Raw genomic sequence first — 14,481 nt, 5'->3', positions numbered from 1 at the left:
AGACTCTAGAGAGAAGATTTTAAAAGTTGGATTTTACTTCCTTGGCTAAGAAGGGTACCTTTCCATCTAGCCAGCTTCCTATTGAATCTATCAACAAGACTATTCTAAAAAAAATTGTAGGTTTCATTCCCAAAGGAAGACCTACGTAAATAGATGGGGGCTTGCCCATTTGGAATCCAAGGATCCAGGTCATCATGTTTTGTCTACCCTGGTGTTGAAGAAGAATACAGAGCTTCTCTCCCAATTAATCACTTGACCCAAAGCTAAACTATAAGTATTGAGAAGGTTCTTCATAGTAGATGCTTCTTTGATCAACGAAGTGCCCATTAAAATGGTATCATCAACAAATTGTGTGTGGGAACAAGCTTTAAATTTAGAAGAGGGAGAGACTCCCAGTAGAAGACCCGGAGAGACAAATTTTATTATAAATCTACCCAGACATTCAACCAGAATAATGAAGAGAATAGGGGAGATGGGATCCCCCTACCTATTGCCCCTAGAAGTTTTAAAGAAAGGGGAAGGCACACCATTCACAATGACAGAGAAAGGAGTCAAGATAAGTTGGTCAACCAACTGAATAAACTTATCACAGAAAGAAAAATCACTAAGAACCTTGTCCAACAATCCCCACTCCACATGATCATAGGCTTTAGACAAATCCAATTTTATCAAGAAGCCTTGTTTCCTCAATTCCACCAGTGAGTGAATATTTTCATGAATAGTGATGACAGAGTCAACGATTTGTCTGTCAGGTATGAAGCCACTTTGTTGAGGTGATATAATAGAAGGGATAATCGTGAGTAATCTATCAATAACCACCTTCAAGATAATTTTATAAAAAGAATTGCATAAACTTATCGGTCATAACTGATCCATCGAATCAGCCTTTGGACAGTTGGGAATCAAAACCATAAAAGTGGCATTGAGTTCCCTTAAGATAATCCTAGCCCCAAAAAATTCTTGTACTCCTTTAACAAGATCAATTTTGAGAATTTTCTAAAGGATTGAAAGAAGAACAACAGGAACCCATCCGGTCTCAGAGCTTTATTGCCATCAAAGGAGAATATCGCTTTCTTAACTTCCTCCTCAGAGGGAATGGCCACCAAAGCCTTGATTTGAACATTATTAATGATGGAAGGAATGGTCTCTAAAAGGGCCCTCTAAGAAAGATCATCCAGTCCACTATCCACTAAGAGAAGAGATTTGAAAAAATTCTTGGCTTCATTCCCAATCTCATCATCCTTCCTTGTTTCAATTCCACCAATTCTCAATTTAGAGATCCTATTAGCAACCTTATGTTTTACAACAGTCATATGGAAAAACCTAGTATTTATCTCCCCATCTTTAAGCCAAATAGATCTGGACAATTGTTTCCAAAATTCTTGTTCTCTTCTGATGATCTTATGATACTTGACAAGCACTTAATTTTCCTTTTTGATTGACACTTCATTATATCAGCTGGTTTGGATTTTATCTTGTATTTCCTTTAGCTCAAGCTGGGTTTTGGACTTGGCAACAAAAATATCCCCAAAAACTTCTTTGTTCCATTTCTTAATATTATCTTTCACATGCCTTAATTTTTTTGCCATTCTATACATAGGAGTACCTTTGACATCAATCAACCACCACTCCTCAATGGCCTTCTCAAGGTTAGGATGGTCTAGCCACATCCTTTCAAATCTAAATGGGAAGTTTCATTTTACACATATTCTCTGCCACAAAAACTACAAGAAAGTGGTCAGAACCAATCCGTGAAATAGTCGACAGGGAGCACAGATAATGGCTAAACCAATCATTAGAGATTAGGGCCCTGTCTAATCTGACTTGAATAAGATCTTCCCCCCGCCCTTTGGTTGGTCCAGGTAAAATTGGCAACTTGGAGATCTATATCATGTAGACCTTGGTTATTAATAAAGTTCAGAAGGTCCATTCTGCTATCTAATTGAGATGGGATTCCCCCAAACTTCTCATTGTCATGGAGAGGGGTATTGAAGTCCCCCATGAACATCCACCTTTCATCCTTAAAAAGAGACCAAATGGCCTCCAACTTCTTCCAAAATTTATATCTACCTAGTCTATTATTAGGGGCATAAGTGTTTGTAAAGAGTCAAGAGGTACCATCCCCTAAATGATGAAACCTAACAAAAGCCAAATTACTATCCTGCTTAATAGACACCCCAGTAACACGCCTTAGATTGTAGAAAATGGCAGTGCCCCCAGAAGCACCATTCGAGCTACCTCCTAAAAATCCACCATCCTTAAAAAGCTTAATCTTCTCAACTTTCTCTTTAGTCATTTTAGTTTCTTGGATAAGAACAATATTCAGTTTATGCTCTCTAACTAAATTTCTAAGAACGTCATGTTTATATGGACTATTCAATCCACGAATATTCCATGAAATAATTTTCATTTTATTTTTAGGGAACATACCTCAAGGATGGTCATCTGAGTACCATCCGCTATATTCTTTCTTGCCTCTTGATCTCTGATCTGGCTTGCTAATCTTCTTCCAGGGGGAGAGGGGATAAAACCTGTATCGGCCTTAGTCCTATTTCTTGGATTGAATGGAGTAGCTTGAGGGGTTTATTTTGGCCCCTTTTTTCCAACTTTCTTTCGTTCTGCAGCTTCATTATTCTAGATATCATCCTCTTGGTTGTTCTGGGTGGTTGTCTTCTACTTGATAGCATCATCCTCAGCCCACTTAGCACTTATGTTAAGCAGTGAAGTCGTTGGGGACTATTGGAAGGTAGATTTCACCATATCCACTGACTGTTATGATTTTGATGGAGATATCCCTCTAGGGATCAAACACCTCTAGGAATCCTCATATTCAAATCTAGGGCAATCTATGTTAGTGTTTTCCATAGTACAATTTGAATCCACTTCCTCCTTGGTCTGTAAAACCACCTATATTTCTCCGTCTTCCAGGTTATCACTTTGTTGTTCATCTATAATGGTGTTTTGTTGTTCTCTCTCATCTTTGCCTTTTTGATCCTCTTTCCCATCTTCAAACACATGGTTTTCTGGGTTTTCCAAATTAATGCTCCCATGTTGCTCAAAAGTGTTAGGGATGATTACACTTTTGGCTTCTTCTACTATTTTTTCTTCAGCAATCACCATTTGCTTAGCAAGATTTTTGGCTCTCCATTGTGTTGTGTTGTCTTTCTTCTCTTTCTCTAGAGGGCATTTTCTAGCACTATGCCCCAATTTTTTGTAGTGAAAACATGCAAAAGAGACACTTTCATATTCCATAGGTTGGACCCACTTCCCCAACCTGGAGTTAATCTCAATAGATAAAGGCATATCCATTCCTTGCATAACTCCCACACAAATCCTTGCAAAGGTGAGTCTTCTTCTAGCCATTGTGATAGGGTCCATAGATAAGAGTTCCCCAAAGGAATTAGTGATTCCTTTAAAAACATCTTCAACCCAAAACTTTAGTGGAAGGCTCGGTAATCTGATCCAAACAGGAGCTTGTACAAAAAAAGATTCATTTAGGTCCATCTTAGGCGACCATTTTTGCAGAGCAAGCATAGATTTTCCAATCAACCAAGGGCCATTGCAAAGCACCCTCGACATGTCTTCCTCACATGAAAAGGACATAGAAAATGCACCATTTGACATAGTTGTGATATCCACTTGACCTTTGATCGCCCATTTATGTTTAGCGAAAGCCCTAACAATATCAATATTCGATCTAAGGCCCAAAACTTTTCCAACCAGAGTCAGAGCCATAAGGTTAATGTTATGCTCAATCACTGGATCTATAACTTCAATAGAAAATCTACCCTTTTCCGGTTCTGAGATATTACAAACTGCAGGGAGCAAAGAATTTCCACTCGGTTTGACACCAAACAGTGATGTCCACGACTGACCAATGTCCCTTCGAACAAGTCCCTACCTTGGGCTATCTTTGGCACTTGGTTCTCCCCTCCCCCCCATCAGGATCGAGAGGCTTGTCGCCACCTTGTGGGTCCCCATCCACCAAATCCTTTCCATTGGGCTCAAAGTCAAGGCAGTCTCGAGATTCATCCTTTTCACTCACTCCCTAGTTCTCTTGTCCATTACAGGATTTCCCACCCTGTCCTAAGTTCAAATTCAAAGTCACTCCCGCTCCCGCATAGTTGCCTGGAGCTGTCTATAGATTGTTAGGTTGCTTTCACTTTTTGTATAGCTCTATTACCTCCATGTGCTTGATGCCAAGTAAAGTCTTGGGCAATGATGCTAAAAAAGAAGGGAATTACAAGGAACTCTTTAAGCTCCTTCGTGCACAATTTCTTTGTTGAATTCATTGATCAACAATGTTTTCTAGAGTACTTCCACAACACATCGTGTTGAGATGGTCATATTGGTGAGTTTTACATTACCTTAGATTTGCCCTCCCCAACTTGTTAACTCTTTCATTGCGATAGTTATCTCATTCATTTGTTCATTGACATCTTCCTTTTTTTCCATCTTTTGGGTACCAATGTGGGCGAAAAACTTCAGGAATTTCCCTCACGCTAACCAGAACACAAATAATGTCATTGAATCATACCATGGAAAATTGAAAGTTCTACACCTAAGAGACAATAAGATGTGCACAAGGAGGATGGACAATCTGTATCACAAGCTTGCCTATAAAGTGGAACCATTCTACAAGAAAAAGCGATTTTTGCAATATTATGGATTCATTAGAAACTATAGGTTGTCACATTTGCAAACTAGCATGTAGAGGACAAAGAAAATTCCCGATGCCGATTTTGTTCCCAATGACATGAATCCTGGTTCGTACAAGGTAAAAATTTAGTCCTCTTGCAATTGGTACATGGTTACACAATATGGTGATCACTTGTACATATGTGACTATCCATGGAGTTTGCAAGAAAACACATGCAACCATGCTTTGAAGTTTGCTGCAATGGTCAACAACTCATTTAATGATTCACGTCTCTCGGGTAATTCGATGTCAAGTGCAACTCAACTTGCTTGGTTCGTCAATGTTTATGTATGGTAATTTAAAATATTTGCACTTCACTCTAAGATATTGTTTTATGCAAAATCTATTCCTATGTCAACTCTAATATGTAATAACGTTAATGAACACCCAACACCTCTACCGGTTGTCAATACCATTTCCAGTGCAAAAGCACATATAGAGGATGTTGACATCATGACATGGAATAAAGTGAGCACAGAGTTGAAGATGGTGTTGTGAATAATGCCACAGTCATGCGAAAAAATAATGGCATTTGTAGGTTGTGTGGAGAGGTTCATGGTTGATCTTGATAATTTTGGTGCCATGGTATTTGATTTTAGTCCCCATATTGATCTAGCTACTACAAGCACTGTTCAAATGCAGCCTTGGTTCAGTGCAAGTAGGGATCATGGTTGGATTTAGAGGCAACCTAGGCAGAATACGAGCATTGAGATCTTTGATGATGTTATGCATCCCGAGCCCTTTGAGTTCTCCTCAGAGACTACTAGGAGGGGAAAGGGCAAGACGTTATTCAACGAAGCATCAGAACCGCACGTCCTTGCCACAGGATCTATTGCATCTAATATAGGTTGGTACACATCTGTGTCATATTTAAGTGGTTTCCAAACATGTCAATAATTTTCCATGTGTAAGACAACATGGTCAATAATCTGTCATGTTGAAGACGAAAAATGGTCAATAATCTACTATGTTTAATGCAAAAATGATCAATAATCTTCCATGTTAAACACAAAATGGTCAATAATCTACTACAAATGGTCAATAATTTGCCATGTTTAAGATGAAAAAGGTCAATAATATGCTATGTTAAAGAAAAAAAGGTCAATAATCTGCCATGTTTAAGACAAAATGGTCAATACAGGTTGGTACACAAGTGTTTCATGTTTAAGTGGTTTCCAAACATGTCAACAGTATGTGTGCTTACTTAGTAGTTTTCTTTCGCAGTTGGTGGAAGTGGACCACAGACATGCATGACAATGTTCACTATACCCTCAACATCTGGGCAAACAAGTCCTTGCCGACAATTGGCTTTTGACTTTGTTCAATCTAGACAAGGATCACAAAATGTCCCTTGCTAACACAACATTGGTATTATTGGTTCAGATTTGGATATGTGTTATTTATGTATACCTTCCATATTTGTGGATGACTGCATGACATTTTCATATTCATGTCAATAGCTAAGATGTGCTATACAGGTAACTCGATACACATTTTTGTAACAAATAACACATCATGTTATGTTGCTTTGACCGTGAAACTTTTTTTTTCACTTTACGTGGGAGGTGGTGATCGCTATTTTATCTATATCGTATTTTAAACCATGTGTCAGTCATTACCTTTGTACTACATTTTTCTTAGCTCCATGATTAGCTTTTTATCTTTCAACATGTTTAGTAATAGGGATTGGATTTATTTGTTTTAATATTGTTGTAATGCTTTGTATTATTTGATGGTATGATAAAAGAATAAGTATCTAGTCAACTACTGAGAGGAGGGGTGAATCAGTAGATAGAAAAAATAATAAAAACTTCACTAATCAATCTCTCAAAGTAAACTTAGAACTAACAATGAAATAATCTTTGTCAAGATAAAAACTAATAAGATAAACCGGTTGACTATTACAACAATTTAATAGTAAACAACTTCTTCATTTCTCAATGCTTTTGGTTATCATGACTTATCAAAATAGTTAAGTAGTTAAGTAAATCAACCATGAAAATGTAACTATAAAAACATTCACCACTTGACAAAAATATTTTTGACATGGAAACCCAAATAGGTAAAAACCACGATGAGATAAGACTCACAAGATAATATCTGAACTCTTCTGAAGTTCGCCCTGTTAGAAGCCTAGCCTGTTAAAGCTTTACAAAAAGTCTTGTTAAGAACTAATCCTGTTAGGAATCACCCGGTTAAGAGATTAGCTACAAATGCCTTGTTATAAGCAATACCCTGTAAGGAGTAACTTCAGTAGAGGATTTGAAAATCCAAACTAATGGACTACCTTGTTAGAGGATTTGAATAGCACCAATCTTGTTAGAGCTTACCCAGTTAGGGGATTTCAATTTTGTAGTAATTGTTAGAAAACAACATGAGTTTTTTGATCTGTCTAAATGGAACTACACATGCTTGATCAGATCCATTTCATGCTTTTATCTGCCTTTATTTAAACTACAGATACATCATCTGGTTAGGCAATCACACACTCAACTAAACTGTGTCTATCTCTTTGCTAACTCTTCTAAAACTAAACAACTTCATCGACCTTAAATACGAATCAATCAGGTCGGTAACACAACAAAAACCTAATTCTTGTTGAGATTACAAATAAATTTGGTTCAAGTATGACTGTTGGATTACATAGCAATCTCTGCACATCAATCAAGAAAACCTTGATCACTCATTGATCACCGCTTCATCGAACTTTGAAACTCATTACGTGCTTTGCATTAGATGCAATACATTCGCTCATTCCCTAGACAAAAACAATTACAACAACTCACCAAAATCTCTTGGAATTTTCTTGATACAATAATCATGTGTGTCATCATCATTACCGCTCATCATCAGATTATAAACCAATATAACCAATAAACTTGACCGGTTAGGGTTTATAAAAAACAATAGGTAGGGTTTATCAGTTACATCAATAGATAAGGTTTATAACATTACACTGGTTACTGGTTCTCCTCACAAATTCTTCCTATTGGTTACAGTAATAATATTACAACAATATTAGCAATATCATTACTGGTTCTATTGACATCAATGACAACATAACATATCATTAATTCAATCTTCATGCAAATTTCAACAATCTCCCCCTTTGGCATTGATGGGAATACAAATATCAATAGCATTTATTACTGCATGATTGTGAATAGGAATCCTGGTTTACATTACCAAGTATTCATATGCTCTCTCTGTCTTCAGCCTGTCGCTGGTTCTCCTTCCCATAATCACATAATTCTTCTCCCCTTTTGACAACAATGCCAAATTGAAAGTAAAATGTGTAATGTCAAATTTTCACCATGCATCAACAATCTGCAACTTGATGCTCCTCGTGTGGAATAAATCCACTTCTACACCAATTCTTCTGTAAAATTATGCAAGTAGCTCTAAGACCAATGTAATCTACATCATAGTTAACTGACTTCGTGAAGAGGGACAACCCCTAACTGACTTCTAAAATACTCAAAAGTAGTCTTACGTAGAGGTTTAGTAAAAATATCTACAAGCTGCTCCTTGGTAGAAACATGCTCTAAGATCAAATCTTTACTCTGAACTTTTTCCCTCAATAAATGATACTTCAATTCAATATGCTTGGTTCGTGCATGTAAAATAGGGTTCTTGGAAATGTTCATGGCACTTGTATTATCACATAAAATCTTTATAGGTTCTAAAATCTTCAGCTTAAAACCTTCAAAAATGTGCCTCATTCAAATAGCCTATGTGCAATTCATTTAAGCTGCAACATACTCAGCTTCAACAATAGATTGTAAAGTACAACTTTGCTTCTTACTACTCCATGAAACAAGCCTTCCTCCAAGAAAAACTGCTCCACCGGTTGTGCTTTTCTAGTCATCAACATTTCCTGCCCAATCTGCATCTGTGTACACCTTCAAGTGAAAATTTCCTCCATGTGGATACCATAACCCATAATCAAATGTACCTTTCAAGTATCTATAAATTCTCTTGGTTGCTATCAGATGTGTTTCCTTAGGATTCTTCTGGAATATAGCAACTATGCCAAATGCATGAGCTATGTCTGGTCTATTCTAAAAAACATAGTGCAATTTTCCAATCATTGACCTGTATTCCTTCTCATCAACAAATTTGGACTCATTTTCCTTGGACAAATTACAACTTGTAACCATAGGTGTGCCAACTGGTTTACAATCACTCATGCCAAATGTCTTCAAGACCTCTTTCACATACTTAGATTGTGTGATGAAAATACCATTCTTCATTTGCTGTATTTGCAAGCCTAAAAAAAAAAAAATTCCCCCATTAAAGACATTTCAAACTCATTTTTCATTTCATCTACAAAATTGTTGCTCATGTCATCATTACCTCTAAATATAATATCATCAACAAATACTTCACTGACTAGTATTTGATCTCCTTCAGATTTTAGATAAATGTTACTATCATTACTGATTCTCAAAAAACCTATCTCCATCAGATGTGTATGAAGCCTTTCATACCATTCTCTCGGTGCCTACTTTAATCCATATAAAGCTTTATGCAATATGCATACCATATCTTTCTTATCAGTCAAAGCATAACCATCTGGTTGCTCAATGTATACTTCTTCTTCAAGTATCCCATTCAAAAACATTGACTTAACATCCATCTGGTATACCTTTTATTTCTTTTGTGCAGCAAATGCAAGTAAAGTTCTGACACCTTCCAGTCTTGCCACTAGTGCAAAAGTCTCACCATGGTCTTCTCCTTCCTCTTGTGCATAACCTTTGCATACCAACCTAGCTTTGTTGCCAACCATAGCACCATCTTCATTCAACTTATTTTTGAAAACCCACTTAGTCCCTATTACATTTTTATTTACCGGTTGGGGTACTAGGGTCCATGTGTTGTTCTTCTCAATTTGATCGAATTCCTCCTCTATAGCTTTAACCCAATGATCATCACCAAATGCCTCCATAGCAGTTCTGTTGGCTTGATGATGATTATAATATATTCATAATATGTTAGTCATTGATGAAACACATACACACACACATGTTTATATTGTCTATCGGTATAACTTCAAGTTGTTTATACTACAACTGGTATGCTAGAGGTTATACTAAGAGGTTTATCTCTAACTCGTACTTTGTGTCAACCGATATATGCATAGAAGACAACCAGTGAATAAACATTAGTTGGCATCAAGATGAAGATCAAGAGGAGATTATAGTCAGGAGATTCAAAGATAATGGTTCATATGTTTTACTCAAAATGGTATTTGATTGTTCCAATCGACATTCAGTAATTTTGTGATGAGTTACCACATATCGTGATGAGTTATCCCACTGAAAAATGGCGGTAATTTTTGTGATGAGTTATAATCACTTGTCCAGATACACCGCACCTAGGAAATTGTATTATGATTTCTTAAGGCCGATGTGAAATCATAATGTCTATATATTGATATCACAATGAATTATTTTATATAAGTGAAAGTGTTATGTTGTGTGCGAAAGTCAAAAGAAGTTAAGTTGTAGAGGATGCAGAAGAGAAGTGTTTATGTTTAGAAGGATCTGATCAAGCAAGTATTGTGCTACTCAGACAGATCAAACCAATCATGTTGTTTTCTAACAATTACAACATAATCAAATCCCCTAGCCGGGTAAGCTCTAACAAGCTTCAATGTATAAATCCTCTAATAGGGTGATCCATTAGTTTAGATTCAAAAATCCTCCACCAAGGTTACTCCTAATAGGGTACTACCTTTAACAGGGTATAAGCGTCTAATCAAGCTTTGGGATCTCTAACAAGATTCGCTCCTAGCAAAGAACTTTGTAGACCTTAATTGGTCAGTTATCTATTACTGCAGATAGTTAACTTGTGAGTTCCAACTCACCATGGTTCTTACCTATTTGGGTTTTCCATGTACAAACACTTGTGTTATGGTGGATGTTGTTATATCATTTTGGATCGCATGCATTATGTTTAAAAGTTTTGTTAAGTTCATCTACTAGTTAGTGTTTGAAGTAGTTTTATTTTTTATGTCACTGATTAACCCCCCCTCTTAGTGCTTTTCAAGTCCATCAATTGGTATTAGAGCCTAACTTCTTTGAAGCCTAATCGCTTAGAAGGGAGCCTTGAAACTACCATGGGGGACATGAGCTACTTCAAGATGGCTAGAGAGATAGAAGCTAGCAGAAATGAGCTTGAAACCCTTAGGGTCAAACTGAAAGCTTCACAAGTCAAAAGGAAAGAGCTAACTGAACAACTATTAGAGATATCTAATAATAGTTTTTCAGATGAAGCCAATATTGATGCTTTAGTAGAGGAAGTTGAAAAGTTAAACGGTGAGAAACTGAATCTGAGGAGAGAGCTAGAAGGTCTCAATATCCGCATGAGTCAGGAACTAGAAGCCAGAAGAGTTGTTGAAGATCTTATCAAGGAAAGAGATCAAGAGATTGCCAAGATCAAGCGGGAAAATGTCACTATGCATGAGCATTTGGTTGTTGAAAGAGAAGAAAAGGAGAACCTATAGCTAGATCTTGAACTTGCATCATCTCTGAGAGAGAACTTGTCAAAACATAATGAAGATCTCACAAGACAGCTTACCGAAGTCAATGAGAAACTGGAAAAGTTCAACAAAAGTTCTACCATGTTGGAAGAACAAATTCAATCACAAAGGATGAAGGGTGATATCTCTGGACTTGGTTTTCACACATCTGAAAAGGGTGAATCCTCTGGTAGAAAGAGAAACACTCTTAAGAATAAATCTACCTAAGATCAATAAGCCTATCGGTAAGAAGATCTTTAGACCTGTTTGTTTTATTTTCCATAAACCTAGTCACACTGCAAATGTTTGTAGAGACAAACCTAATAGAAATGCAAGTTACAATACTAATGCTAGGTATATGTCCAAGAAATTTGAAGTTCATTGCTTCACATGTGGAATGTATGGACATAGATCTGTTGAGTGTAGATATGGAGCAAACAATCTTGTACCACACATGCATCCAAGACCAAATAGTGACCGGATGAGGAATTTTGACAACCGGGTAAACCTGAACTGGCAAAGACCCTACAGAAACCGGTTTAGTCCATTGGAGATGGAAAAGGTAACAAATGTTATTTACACCATATGTAATAACTTTGGTCATGTGGCTATGAACTACAGAAAAAGAACAAGAAGAGGAAATATAGGACCTTGGAGATCATTTGGTATGGCCTGTTATCACTGTAACAAACTGGGGCACTTAGCAAAATTTTGTAGATCCAGAAATAGCAAACCGGTCAATTCTTCTAAGGATCAGAAAGGAAAGTAGATAGTTAATGTTGAAGAAACCAGAGAGGAAATGAATTGGATTTGGAAGAAGAAAAGTGATGACTCACCTGGAGAAGAAACTGTTCCTTGACCCAGTGAAGAGAGCCTTGCATTGGTGACTTAAGCCTTTTTAATATGGCTAAGGGAAGCTTAACGGTCAAATTACCTCTGGACCCCTTGAGAAAAATGAGCGGTAAGAGAATTTTGAAGCATGAAATTTTGGTAACTTTTTGTCAATATGTTATCAACCAGTTTTCTCCTCGAGCGGTAAAATTAGGGTTTATAACCATAACAGGCGAGCATTTAATGCAGTAGGTAAAAAGAATAAAAGTGAATTTTTACTTTGTCATTTTTACCCCAACGCATTCGAGAAAGAAATTTGAAGTGCTTGTTGAGAATAGAAATATTGTTGGCTGATAATTGTCAAAGTTGCATTGTGATTTGCAACCAAGCTGATTTGAAGGTTGCAGAAGATTGAATTGGTGTGCACCTTGGAATTCAACCGGTGAATGGGGCAATGTGTGTGAAACAAGGTATTTCTTTGAACATCCTACTTTGAATCTTGTTCATCTGGAATGAAATCGACTTCAAAAACTATAGAAAGGTTAATGATTACTTCTGAGCCAATGGAAGTTGTAGAGGCAGAACAAATTGTGTCGTATAATGCATTATCACAAGTTCCGAGTGGATTTTTGGTTAAAGGAGATTTGTCAAGTTATATTGATTGTAAGATGGAGGATCTAGGGTCACTTTACATTTATACTCAATTGAAATCCATCTATGATGAGAATGGAAAGATTCAATCAAAGTATGATAAGGTTTTCATAATACCACTTACTTTTTTGAATATTTTGAGGAAGAGCATATCAGAATTATTTTGAGTCAGGTTCATGGTGAGAACATGTAGTAAGAGAGAACTCACACAATTACCAAGGAAGCCATTCAGGCTGTAACTAGTTATTTCTCAACTGGTGTAGTCCCTGAGTTAAGACAAATTTCAAAAGAGACGATATTCTCACTAACCGGTTCAACATCTGACAAGCATGCTTTTTTCTGTTAACAATATCAGAGACTCTGTTGTGAAACTGGCAGCAATGGTGATAGGCTACCAAGTATTCTACTCTAGTAGACTAAATAGTGTTCCATCAACAGTAGTACACACAACTTACAAGATGATAGCTGAAAATGTAGATTATGATCTTTGCGAGGTAATTAGAAGGCAGTTGTTTCTAAATTTGCAATCTATCAAAAAGGACAACAGTCTAAAATTCAAGTATGGTCACCTACTGGTTGGGTTATTCTTATATTTCCGGAACTTTCTATCGGGAATTGGAGATATTGAATAGTCAAAAGACCTACCGGTCATTGCACAAATCAAGAACAACATTAAGGTTGTAAGAAATACTTTCCCTGTAGCTATGAATAAGTATTTTAATGAATTTCAGAAAAAGATGAGAATGAGAATGAGATTATTAGAAGATGTGGTAAGGCACTTTACAAAAGACATAGTCTTTACTGTTACCACTGACTTTTGCTTGATGCAAGCAATTGAGCCTAGGAAAGAAGAGATGGAAGACATGAGTTATGAGGAGAACTATGATCTACTAGTTGGATATGCTAACAACCTATGAGCATCGCCTAAAGACAAAAATAAGGAAAAATTGGACATTTTGGCAGTCCAAGTTGCTCCAACAGAAACCAGTACTACTCATGTTACTAATTTGAAAGGAAGGAAAAAGAAGTCTAATGAAGCACCTCCAGTGATAAAGACTACAAGGGTGACTTAGAGTATCCAAACCAAGAAGGAACCGACACCTAAAGTGTATACAAAGAAGGACAATGCACCAAATAAGGGAAATTGAAAACTTATTCTCCAACCAAAATTTGAGGGTACAGATACTGAAGAAGAACCTAAGAAGATGAAGCCTACTGGTAGAGTAGAAAAAACAGTTAAGGAAGTGCCAAAGGCAACTGTTTCGAATGATATAGCATCTTACAAGCCTGAAACCCATTTTGAAAGAACAACGAAGACACTAGGGAGGAATAGGTTTGACAATGTCCAAGAGCATTGTGATTCCTTCGCTGAAGATGAGAAGAAGCAAGTCATTGAATAGGTAATCACTCATTTGTGTCATTACAATAGATATCCACATGATCTCGAAAAAGGATATCTCAATTTCTTTGTACAATATTCTTTTGGATAAATGGGAGGAAGCTATAAAATTGGAAAAAGAAATCACTGATGAGATATTTGTACAATATTTTCCTAAATTTTCTAAAGATGAAATTAGTCCTTTGGTCGCTCGATACAAATCTTAGTTTATGTTCAAAGCAAGAAGACTGAAGTTACTCAGTAGAAAGAGGCAAATTATTGAAACTGAGACCCATCGAATAGCCTATGAAATCAAAAAGATGGAAGAACTCATCCATTCCTCTATGAATGAGGAAGATATTGTTAATCAACCAGAAATGGATGAAGAAGAGATTGTTC

This window comes from Cryptomeria japonica, chromosome 10, assembly GCF_030272615.1.
Source record: "Cryptomeria japonica chromosome 10, Sugi_1.0, whole genome shotgun sequence".
Lineage (NCBI taxonomy): Eukaryota > Viridiplantae > Streptophyta > Pinopsida > Cupressales > Cupressaceae > Cryptomeria > Cryptomeria japonica.
Note: the sequence above shows the minus strand (reverse complement) of the source record.